Here is a 12,347-nt window from a genome sequence, read left to right on the forward strand (position 1 = left end):
AGCGGCTATTTGGTGGTGGTTGTTGGGTCGAGAAAGGGGGAGAGAAGAGAAGGGTGAGTGAGGGGGAGAGAAGATTTTTGTTTTTCGGTCTGATGGGGAGAGAAGATTGAGTGAGAGATTGACGAGAGTGAGCAGCAGCAACTATTCTTTTTCAACCTCCCCTATTTTGAGCGTTTGCCGTGAGAATGAAAACATCCTTTTTTTTTTCCTTCTGTTTTCTACAAGTACATGTGAACTCGTTTTCATTTTATGCAAACATTCTCAGTGTTTTATGCTTTTGGCCTAAACCCTAAACCCTTACTTTTTAATAGAAGTGTTTAACAAGTTATATACAAATTGAAAAAATGTTATAAAACACTATGCCGAAATTTCAATAGAAACTCTCTAATTAAAAAAGTTGGCTTAAAAGTTAGCCCTAATTATTTTCGAATAATGGGTTCGTGCCTGGATGCCACATGGAGCAACCCAACCCAATATGAAAATTGTCAGAAAAATGGTTAAAAAATCCTTTACACAAGATAAAATGTTAAAATGGTCTAGCACCTCCAAAATTGGACAAACCGGTGCAGTTACTGTCCGACAGTGACATGAAATAACTCTTATGTTACTATCAGACAATGACACGAGAGTTGCTCAATCTCACTCTTAGTGAGTGACATAAGAGTTATTTCATGTCGAACAGTGACTGGACTAGTTTGTCCAATTTTGGAGGTGCTGGACCATTTCATCTTCGTGCCCTCCTATTTGTCCTTAGAGCACTTCCAGCGGAGGTCTTTTGCTAGGGAAAAAGGTAGCCCAATCTTGGAATAAAGCCCACAACAACAAAGGCCAGCCTGGGCAAGAATGGGCCCCAGTTACTTGAGTTAGTCCAAAGGCAAGAATTCCCTAGGCTGTTGACTGTGGGCACTAACGTCAGCGACCAATTTAAATACAAAAAAAATTACCAAAAAATTCAGAATTTTTTATATATAAAAGCCTAGCCATGTTCTTCACTTTCCACAACAAAACTCCATTCAAATTTCTCTCCTCATATCTCATGTGAATAGTGTTTGCCTTTACTTACCATGACAATGAGTGGGAAAGCAAAATTAAAAAGTCTAGGGTAGTCACTATTAATGTGAATAGTGTTTGCCCTCACTTGCACTTTGCCATGGTACACTGGGTGGAAGTGCTCTTATATGGTAAAAGCCCCGAAAATTTTCTCAACTTGTTTTTATTGGTCAGAAAATTTTCTAAACCTTCTCAACTTATGAGAACATAAATTGTAAGTCAAATCAAAGCAAATGTTAAGGCGTACATTGAGGCCCCGTTTGGTTCATGGAATGGATTTGAGGGGAAATTACTTCCCATGTCATTTCCAAGAGATGGAAAATGGAAAATTCATTTCTCATGTTTGATAATACTGGGAAAGTTACGACGAGATATCACTTTATTTCTTTTCCCATGTTTGTTTTGAGTAGGAATGGAAAACAAAGTTTGTATAAATTTCCAATTATACCCATATTAAATCAACTAAAAAAAAGAATGCATTGAATGATATATATTGTAATTCTAAATTGTCAATCTCTATGCCTCTTTGGTGAACTAAGAAACCCAAGAAATTGCCAGCTTGGACCCCAAAGACGCACCTGTCTGCCGCGCAAATCTCACGGCCTGGAGTTCCGGGCCGAGGGGAGGTGCGTTAACACGGGGTTTCCTGCTTTTGGGTGCGGTGCGGTTGTGCGCGGGCGTGCTAGCACGGTTTACCGTGCGTTGATGTTTCGATGAGTGTTGGATGGATGAATGGTGCGCCTGTTTGATCTGTCCTCCTAGTCAAACGATTGTAGCCGAGAGAGGAACTGGTCTCAGCTGTTAGGTTCACGGCCTGAACTACAAGGCCGTCGAGTGATGGTGTTGGTGATGGATTTTGGGCGGTGCTCCGGCGCGCTGCTCAGGGAGCGACGGTCGTGTGATATATGGGGTGAATGAACGAACAACAAGGATGGTGCTCCGGCGCCTTGAAAATCAAGGGTCGTATGATATATTGATGAATGGATTCCGCTTACAATCTAACACTACTCCTAGGAAAGCGAGTAAAAATATTGAAAGTGCATTACAGGAAAAAATAAGTTGCTCCGTGGGAGGCTTGTTTTGGTGTTGAACCCTTTGAATGTAGCTCGAGTCTTGTATTTATAGGAAGAGTCCCTGGATGAGTAATCGAGGCTGAATTTACGCATAGTGGAGTCTGATTAGCGCAAGTGGGCAGTCCAATCGACATTTGGGATCGTGAAGTATGGTGGTGAGACTCCAGAAATCCCGGTGAATCTCGGCCGCCGCTCTCGATCGTGGGTTCTGAACCTCTGGCCGTGGAGACGCATTTATTGCCTGGATAGCTGGTGAACCAACATCTCAAGCTGTCAGAATCCTTGTGAGAATGTCCACGTCTAATCACTCTGATCTTCATCACCAAATCCTGACTTCAGTCACTTCCCACCTTTCCTCATGCATTAAATGCTACTTTGTGGCCAATGGGTTCGCTGCATTAAATAGGCACTGTTGTTAATATTATGTTAACTCGCAATTGTACGGGGCAATTAGTAGTATAGCAAGACAAGTACGAGGTCGTACCCACGAAGACTGAGAAGTTAAAACTAGTTATGTACTTAGATTACCAAATTCAAGAAAGTAGGAGGTTATGTCTAAAACAGAATTTAAAACAAGAGTGGTTGTGATTGTTGAACAAAAGAAGCAAAATGAAATTGCAAACAAAAACAAGTAAACAAATGTAACAAAGAGTGGTTTTAAGAGTTGGAAAACAGATTTTGAGACTAGGGCATTCGAATCACCATAACAATTCAATTCTGGGTTATAAAGATTCAAGTAACAAGTCTAATTCAGATTCAAAGATTGATTCTAGCTAAAGTATGATTAGGCCATGGTGTTTGGTCCTAACCTTGTGTTCCTAATTCCCTAATTTGATCATTTGTTGTCTAACCTAAAATTAAGCATTAGGAACCCATTAAGCATAGAAGAACATTTTAAACAACCAAGTATGTATCTAATCCCTGTTGTCGAATGTCCATACATACTCTTCCTATTCATAGTTCAATTCGAATTAAAGCATGGTGTATACTCTTAATTCAAACCAAGATAGTTAACAAACAAGTTCTAATGGTGATCAATCATTCAAACAAGCATGTTAACTTATAAGCATAATGAATAAGAACATGAATCATGAATCAAACTTGAAACTCCAAACTTATAAACCCAGAATATTCATGTTAGGTTACATCGAAGCCCTAGTTATGGATTTAGCTACTCATAATGGAAAAGAGACTTGAACAGAAATGAGAAAACATAATGAATACAATAAGAGTAGAAAAACCCTTTTTCTGAAGTTCTTGTGGTGTCCAAGGCTTCTCCAAGTGCTTCTCCACTTCTAATGCTTCTCCAAGAGCTTCCCCACTTCTAGAAAGATGTATGAAGGATATGGAGGTGATTTGGGATGAGTTTGAGTGAGTGGTGATGGCTAAGGAAGATGAAATTCGTAGGGAAATGGAAGAGAGGTTTGCTGGAGTTGTTTTGGTGATTGTTGGAGTGTTTGGGATTTTGAGAGTGTTTGAGGATGGTTGGAGTGAATTGTGGGGGTTGTGAATCTCAGGATTTGTTGTGTCTTGAATGTGGAATGGATGTGGTATTTATAGGGAGAGGGGAGTGACAAATCTGAATTCAATATGGCTAATGCATACAATACTTGCATTATAAAAGATGAATTGGTTGATGCACTTCACTAATGCATACAACACTTGCATTATAAAATCTGAATTGGTTGATGCACTTCACCAATAGATCCCACCAGCAGCCCTAGCTCATCTTCATGTCACCATGACCAAGCTTCCAACCAGAAATGATAGCTCATACCTAGCTCACCATGACCAAGCATCCAACCAGCACATGCTGAGGTCAGCATAACCAGCAACTTCAAGGGCTTACAACTTGGGCTTCTCTTAATCAAATTAGGACTTTAAGCACTCGAAATTGAAGTTCAGAATGTCTTCTTTCCAGCCATATGTCATTTGGGCCAATCCAAGGTCGGAGGAGGAAGTTAAGGCCAAAACAAATTGCTAACTCATTTTGCGCGCTGATAAAATCCATCCTGAGCATGGCTCTGTGTTTGCTAGGTAACAGACTCCATATTTATCCAATGGGGCTGACTTTTGGATATGTTATAGTACACACCCATTGGAACAACTTTCATGAAGAATGCTGCCTCATCCGAGCTGTGTAGGTTTCTGAAACAAAGCTTGCAATATGACCTACGGAACTGGACTGGCAGGGGGCTGTAGCCAAAATGAGTTTGTCTTTTAAGCTCTTCTTCCATTCATCCAAATTAGGCCTTAACATGCTTGAATTGCATGAATTATGCTCTCTTGCTCTATTGGCCTACAAAACACACAAAGGGAGGGAAATAACTTAGAATTATAGGAACTAAGCAAAAGAAGTAAGTAAATTGGGCATGTATATGTATGAAATTATGAGCTTAACACACCCCCAAACTTAGATTTTGCTAGTCCTCGAGCAAAACAAAAGAGAAACAAAGATAAAAACAAAACAAGAAGTTAACTAGACCACTTTCGTAGGTAACTCGATTGCATTGAGCGTATGCAACAAGCCTTTAAACCTCTAGGCATCCCTAGTAGGAGGAGTTGTGTCTCCTGAGGGTTTAACAGATACGATACCCACAAACGTTTTTCTAACTCTACAAAACAAAATGGTTAGAAAAACAACTTTGAAATCAACTAATGAAAATGAAAGAAAGTTTTAGTCATACCTCCAACACCATAGAGTTGCCAAGATAGGTCATCAATCAGTGTGTACAAGTGGAAGCTATAGCTCAAAGGCACACAGTTTCAAAGCAAGCACACTCAAACCTTGAATAGAGAACATGCTTCGACTCTAATTCTCACAGATAACACTCAATCACTCAGAACCTATGTTTTAATTCTCTCAAGAAAGCATAAGTGAGTGTATGAAATAGAAGCACAAATTTGGTTAGATCTCATGAAAGGAATTAAATACTAAGAATAGAGATACACACATACTTACCAGCACCCATGAATACATCCTCAAAGATCAGCTAGGTCTTTCACAATGTTGTAATGAAAGGCTAAGGTTTAGGGGAAATGGAAGAATTGGAAGGAAAAACAAATAACTTAAGAACATACCAAGGTTGCATGCTTCATTAATCTGCAAGGCATCATTGATTTAGATTGGCATGGCAGCAAACTTCATGGTATCTCCTGGCATAGACTTTATTTTTCACACTTAGATCAAATCGAAACACTTTCATCTTCGTTGATTTGATCTGCATCTTCATTAACTTCATTGCACAGATTCACATCATCTTTATTTAGGTACATGGCTGCAACTTCCTTGCTTCAAACTTTATCTTGGCACACCTTGGTATATTTCTAAGCTATAGGGTATGGCTACAATAGGTCAAGTATCTCAGATTGAGATACAAAGGTAGGGAAATGATGAGGGTGATAGAAGAAAAGGCTTTAAGTGTTTGGCTTCAAGAGGGTTGATGGAACACACATATAGGTAGGGTGAAAAGAAAGCACATAGAATGGTTATGCACACATAGCCTAGCATCACTTCAATGAGTTCATTCATGAATGAGAGCAAGCACATGATATCTGTAAAAGAGAATCATCCTTAGTATTCAATCAAAATGAAATGATGAGATTAATTAGAGTGAATTGAAGAAAATAAGTATGGATGAGAAATAGAACACTTTAAACCCTCTCAAGAAAGCAATTAGGCTCGATATAGCTCACTAGGGTAGTCTCCACTATTTTCCTTCAAGAATTTGAGCGTGGTACTTTAGCCACCAGAATTCTAAGAGCAAAAGCTTTGTGAAGTGCAAAATTCTGATATGAAAACCTCAAATAGCAGCTCCATAGCATTGATTGTATGACATTCTTTAAAAAAAATAAAAATAAAAAAAAAAAAATAAAAAAAATAAAAAATAAAATTGTGACAAGAGAACGAAAATTGAAAACACAAATGGATAAGAAAATTGAAATTGAAAACCTTCCCCCCAGACCTGAATTGAACATTGTCCTCAATGTGAAAGCATACAAAAGATGATTGAGAACAAACAAATGATAAAGGGAAAAGTTTAGAAGAAGGTTTAGGAAAAATAAAAAAAATGAATATATAAGCAACTCATGGATGACCAGTTAAGGGCCTCAGAAAACACAGCCAGGGGATCCGGGAAGGTTGGAGGGGTCACAATGGTCCCGCTTAAAACCCAAACTTCTTAGACACCGAAGGTGTCGCCTAAAGAACTCCTAGACACTGTATTGACGGAAGTGCTCACTGGAGTTACCATAAGTTAGCTCATATGAAAAATCTTTTTAAATTTTTAAATTTTAAATTTTTTTTAAATTTTTATAAAAAAAAAAAAAAAAAAAAAAAACAGAAATTTAAAATAATAACAAGTAAAGAGAAAGGATTGAAATGCTCCCCCTTGATGCGATTAGGTCGATTGCTACCAAGCACCTTCTTCTTGAACACATGGGTTGCCTCCCAAGAAGCGCCTTAGTTACTGTCTTGGCAAGACATTGTGCAATCAGCTAAGTTGATGGTACGAAGGGAAGTTGATCTACCACATGGCCAGTTTGGATGCCAGCTGAAACTCCCTCATAGAATGGCTTTAAACGTTGTCCATTTACTTTGAAAGTCGAGCCATCTTTAGGGTTTTGAATCTCCACAGCTCCATAGGGAGAAACATTGACCACGGTGAATGGGCCTTGCCATCTAGACTTCAATTTTCCTGGAAAGAGACGCAAACGTGAGTTAAACAAAAGAACTGACATACCTTTGGAGAACTCTTTCCGTTGAATGTTTCTGTCATGGTAACTCTTGGTTCGTTCTTTGTAAAGCTTTGCATTCTCATAAGACTCATGTCTAATTTCTTCCAATTCATTCAGCTGAAACTTTCTTGCATGGCCTGCCTTGTCTAGATCAAAATTTAACTTCTTGATGGCCCAAAAAGCATTGTGTTCAAGCTCCATTGGCAGGTGACAAGCTTTCCCAAACACAAGACGATAAGGGCTCATTCCAATGGGAGTCTTATATGCTGTCCTATAAGCCCATAATGCATCATTGAGCTTGGCTGCCCAATCTTTCCTTGTATTGTTCACCACCTTCTCCAGGATGTGCTTAATTTCTCTATTGCTTATTTCCACTTGACCAGAAGTTTGCGGATGATATGGTGTAGAGACTCGATGGGTGATGTTGTACTTCTTCATGAGTGCTTCGAATGGCTTGTTACAGAAGTGGCTGCCTCCATCACTAATGACAGCCCTTGGAGTACCAAACCTTGTGAAAATATTATCCTTCAAGAACTTCAGCACCACCTTATAATCATTGGTTTTGGTGGCTATGGCTTCCACCCATTTAGACACATAATCAACAGCAACAAGTATGTAAGTATAACCAAAGGAAGATGGGAATGGTCCCATGAAATCAATACCCCACACATCGAAGAGCTCCACAACAAGTATGTTATTCAATGGCATTTCATTCCTGCGACTTATGTTCCCCATCCTTTGGCACCTATCACACTTAACACAAAAATTAAATGCATCTTTAAATAGAGTGGGCCAAAAGAAACCAGATTGCAGAATTTTAAGTGCTGTTTTCTTAGCTCCAAAGTGACCTCCACAGGCCAATTCGTGGCTATGCCTAAGTATGCTTTCTTGCTCTTCTTCTGGAACACATCTTCTGATGAGTTGATCCGGGCAATGCTTGAATAAGAAAGGTTCATCCCATACATAATGTTTCACCATGGAAAAGAACTTCTTCTTATCCTGAGAAGTTAGATCATTTCTAAGAACACCACAAGCAAGATAATTAACAAAATCAGCATACCATGGCTCTTTGACTTGGGCAGCATATAGTTGTTCATCAGGGAAAGTCTCATTCAAGGGTAGCACAGCTCCTCCTTTTTCTTCAACCACAATTCTGCTCAAATGATCAGCTACCACATTCTCACATCCCTTCTTATCTCGAATCTCCAAATCGAATTCTTGCAGCAAGAGAATCCATCTAATCAAGCGTGGTTTGGCATCCTTCTTAGTGAGCAAGTATCTAAGGGCTGCATGGTCAGAATAAACAATTACTTTAGAACCAACAAGGTAAGAACGAAATTTTTCTAAAGCAAAAACCACAGCAAGCAACTCCTTCTCTGTTGTGGAGTAGTTGATTTGAGCATCATTCAAGGTCCGGCTAGCATAATGAATCACATGGGGCAGTTTGTTCTTCTTTTGACCTAAAACTGCACCAATAGCAAAGTCAGAGGCATCACACATTATTTCAAATGGTAAAGACCAATCCGGAGCTATGATAATAGGGGCTGAAGTTAGCTCCCTCTTCAAGGTAGAAAAAGCTTCCATGCAAGCTTCATTAAACTCAAAAACAGCATCCTTAGCAAGGAGATTACACAATGGCCTTGTAATGCTTGAGAAATTTTTGATGAACCTTCTATAGAATCCAGCATGACCTAGAAAGCTTCTAATTCCTTTAACAGAGGTAGGGGGTGGAAGATTTGAGATGAGGTCGATCTTGGCTTTATCCACTTCGATTCCCTTGCTTGAAATCACATGGCCTAGTACAATGCCTTGTCTCACCATGAAGTGACACTTCTCCCAATTCAAAATCAGATTTGTTTCCTGGCATCTTTTAAGCACTAGAGACAAGTGGTGAAGACAATTATCAAAAGAGGAACCAAAAACTGAAAAATCATCCATAAATACCTCAATGAATCGTTCCACCATATCTGAAAAGATTGACATCATGCATCTTTGGAAAGTTGCTGGGGCATTGCACAAACCGAATGGCATCCTTCTATAAGCAAACGTACCAAATGGGCATGTGAATGTGGTTTTCTCTTGGTCTTCCGGAGCAATGGGAATTTGATTATAACCTGAAAAACCATCAAGAAAACAATAGTAAGCATGGCCAGATAAACGTTCAAGCATTTGATCAATAAAAGGTAAGGGGAAATGATCTTTTCTAGTGGATGTGTTCAACTTCCTGTAATCAATGCAAACTCTCCAACCAGTGACAGTTCGTGTAGGAACTAGCTCATTCTTCTCATTCTTCACAACGGTGATTCCGGACTTCTTTGGAACAACTTGCACAGGGCTCACCCACTTAGAATCTGAAATTGGGTAGATGATTCCTACATCGAGTAGCTTTAAAACTTCAGCTCTAACCACCTCTTTCATGTTGGGATTTAGCCTCCTTTGGGCATCACGAGATGGTTTGCTGTCTTCTTCCATTAAAATCCGGTGCATGCACATGCTTGGACTAATTCCTTTGATGTCTGCTATGGTCCACCCAATGGCTGTTTTATGCTCTTTTAGAACTTTAATTAAGCTCTCTTCTTCATGTGAGGAGAGACCTGCAGCAATTATAACAGGGAGAGTTTCGTTAGCACCCAAATATGTATATTTAAGATTATTGGGAAGAGGTTTAAGTTCTAGCTTTGGTGGGATGACAATGGATGGCTCCAATTTCGTGGATGATGGTCCAAGAGGCTCGATTGGTGGCCTAAAGGATGGTGGGTATGGCGGAAACACTTCTAAGGCAGCCACCACTTCTTGGAACTCCGGTTCACAAAGATCTTCCTCTTCTTGTGTTAAGACAGCTTCTAGAGCATCATTAGACTTTCTCTGCAAAATTTTGGAAGAAACCTCATGATCCACAACATCAATTGAAAAGCAAGAATCAAGAGAGATAGAAGGTTGAGATAGAGCATTAAGCATTTTAAATTCAACAGTTTCACCCAAAACAGTCATGGAGAGGGTGCTATCTTTCACTTTGATGATTGTGTCTGCAGTGGCCATGAATGGCCTGCCTAGGAGAATGGGATCAACACGATCTCCATTTGGATTGTCTTCCATGTCCATCACTACAAAATCAGCAGGGAGAATTAGTGTATTAACTTGAACTAGAATATCTTCTACAATACCTTTTGGATATTTTATAGAATGATCAGCTAGTTCAAGTCGCATTGAAGTCTTCTTCATCCCTTCTAAGCCAAGCTCTTGATAAACTGAATATGGCAAAACATTGATGCTTGCTCCCAAGTCCAACATGGCTCTTCCAACCTTCTTGCCTCCAATGTTAATGGGAATGTCAAAGCTGCCAGGATCATCTAGTTTTGGTGGAAGCTTCCTTTGCAATACAGCACTTACATTCTGGTCGAGCTTTACTCCTTCATTTGGAGCGAAATTGAGCTTGTGAGTTTTCAAGTCCTTGATGAATTTTCCATATGCAGGAATCTGTTCAATAAGATCAAGCAAAGGCAAATTGATATTAACTTTACTCAAAATATCATAAATCTCTTTAAAAGCCTTATCTTGCTTTGCTTTCTTAAGACGGCCTGGAAATGGAATCTGTGGAACATATGGAGCGGGTGGCACGTATCTATCTTCTTGAAGATGTGGTGGCACAAATTTGTCATCCCTTTTATGCAATTGGAATTGATCGGATTTCTGAGAATCTGATTTGGCCTTAGGAGCAGATTGAGAAGTTTTGAGTTGTTCTCCTTCCGTGGCCATGGTCTCCTCCTCTTCATTTTCTACAATCACAACATCATTTGAAAGATTAGAATCATCTTTATTATCAATGATCTTACCTGATCTGAGCACATGAATGGCCTTGGCTTCTGGGTTCTTTGGATTGATCTCAGTTTGGCTTGGCCATTTCCCAGGCACTCTTTGAGTTATTTCAGCAGCTATTTGGCCTAATTGGACTTCCAATTTGGAGATGGCAGCTTGTGTAGTTTGCTGAAAATTGGATTGGTTGATTGCCATCTGCTTCACTATATCTTCCAATGATGATGATGATTGTTGTGGCCTTTGGAATGAAGGGGGATTTGCTTGATTCTGGGTATTTCTCCATGAAAAGTTTGGATGATTCCTCCAACCTGGATTATAACTTTGAGAGTATGGATCATTTCTTGGACCTTGGTTGTAGGAATTTACCAACTTAGCTTGCTCTTGCACAAATTCTGGATATCCAGCCCCAAGTGGACAAGCTGTGGTAGCATGGTCATGAGATTCACAAATGCTACACACTTCCTTCGGAGGGCTTCTTGAGTTTAATGCAAGAAGAGCATCTAGCTTTTGTTCCAGTTTTGAAATCTGCACACTAGAAGCATCATTAGAACCACTAATAACACGTTTACCTCTTGTATCCGTATGTTGGGTCTCCATTGCTATCTCCTCAAAGAGTTCGTACGTTTCTTCTGGAGTTTTGGTTTTAAAAGAACCACCTGCAAAATTGGTGACTATATTATGACTAGAAGGGGTTAGTCCTTTATAAAACATACGCATTTGAAGCTTCAATGGAATCCCATGATGAGGACATTGGTTGAGCAACCCATTGAATTTCTCCCATGCTTCACAAAACGATTCATCATCTTGCTGTGCAAATAATAAGATCTTGTCCCTAAGCATGTCGGTCTTTTGCGTGGAGAAGTATTTTTCCAGGAACTTCTTTTGAATGGCAGACCATGTAGTGAGTGAACCAGGCTTCAAAGAATTCAACCAATACTTCGCCTTATCCTTTAAAGTGTATGGAAACACTCTCATTCGAAGTTGATCTTCTGTCACACCTGTCAAGGGAAAAGAACTCACAACATTAAAAATATCCTTTATATGAGTCAATGGATCTTCATTAGGTAAACCATAAAAGGAAGGCAGCATATTAAGATGAGAAGATTTAAGCTCATAATTTCGAGCTTAACACGGGCAATTAGTAGTATAGCAAGACAAGTACGAGGTCGTACCCACGAAGACTGAGAAGTTCAAATTAGTTATGTACTTTAGATTACCAAATTCAAGAAGTTAGGAAGTTAAATCTAAAACAGAATTTAAAGCAAGAGTGAGTTTGAAAACAAATGCAGCAAGATTAAAATGAACTTTGAAGTGAGAATGCTTGTGATTATAGAAAGAAATGAACAAACTGAAATTGCAACGGAAAGCAAGTAAACAAAAGTAACAAAGGGTGGTTTTGAAAGTTAAAACACAGGTTTGGAGACTAGGGCATTCGATTCACCATAACACTTCAATTCTGGGTTATAAAGATTCAAGTAACAAGTCTAATTCAGATTCAAAGATTGATTCTAGCTAAAGTATGATTAGGCCATGGTGTTTGGTCCTAACCTTGTGTTCCTAATTCCCTAATTTGATCATTTGTTGTCTAACCTAAAATTAAGCATTAGGAACCCATTAAGCATAGAAGAACATTTTAAACAACCAAGTATGTATCTAATCCCTGTTGTCGAA

The 12,347-nt window shown here is 39.2% G+C and overlaps 1 non-coding gene across 1 annotated transcript; it reads left to right on the forward strand.

The window, feature by feature from the left end:
* The first annotated feature begins 11,409 nt into the window (after positions 1-11,409).
* LOC148293847 (small nucleolar RNA R71) lies at positions 11,410-11,516 on the forward strand. The gene has a single exon (XR_015836832.1). It is a non-coding gene; the product is annotated as a small nucleolar RNA R71 (small nucleolar RNA).
* The last annotated feature ends 831 nt before the right edge of the window (positions 11,517-12,347 follow it).

The sequence above is a fragment of the Prunus avium genome, chromosome 6 (genome assembly GCF_965620075.1).
Source record: "Prunus avium chromosome 6, drPruAviu1.hap1.1, whole genome shotgun sequence".
Classification (NCBI taxonomy): Eukaryota; Viridiplantae; Streptophyta; class Magnoliopsida; order Rosales; family Rosaceae; genus Prunus; species Prunus avium.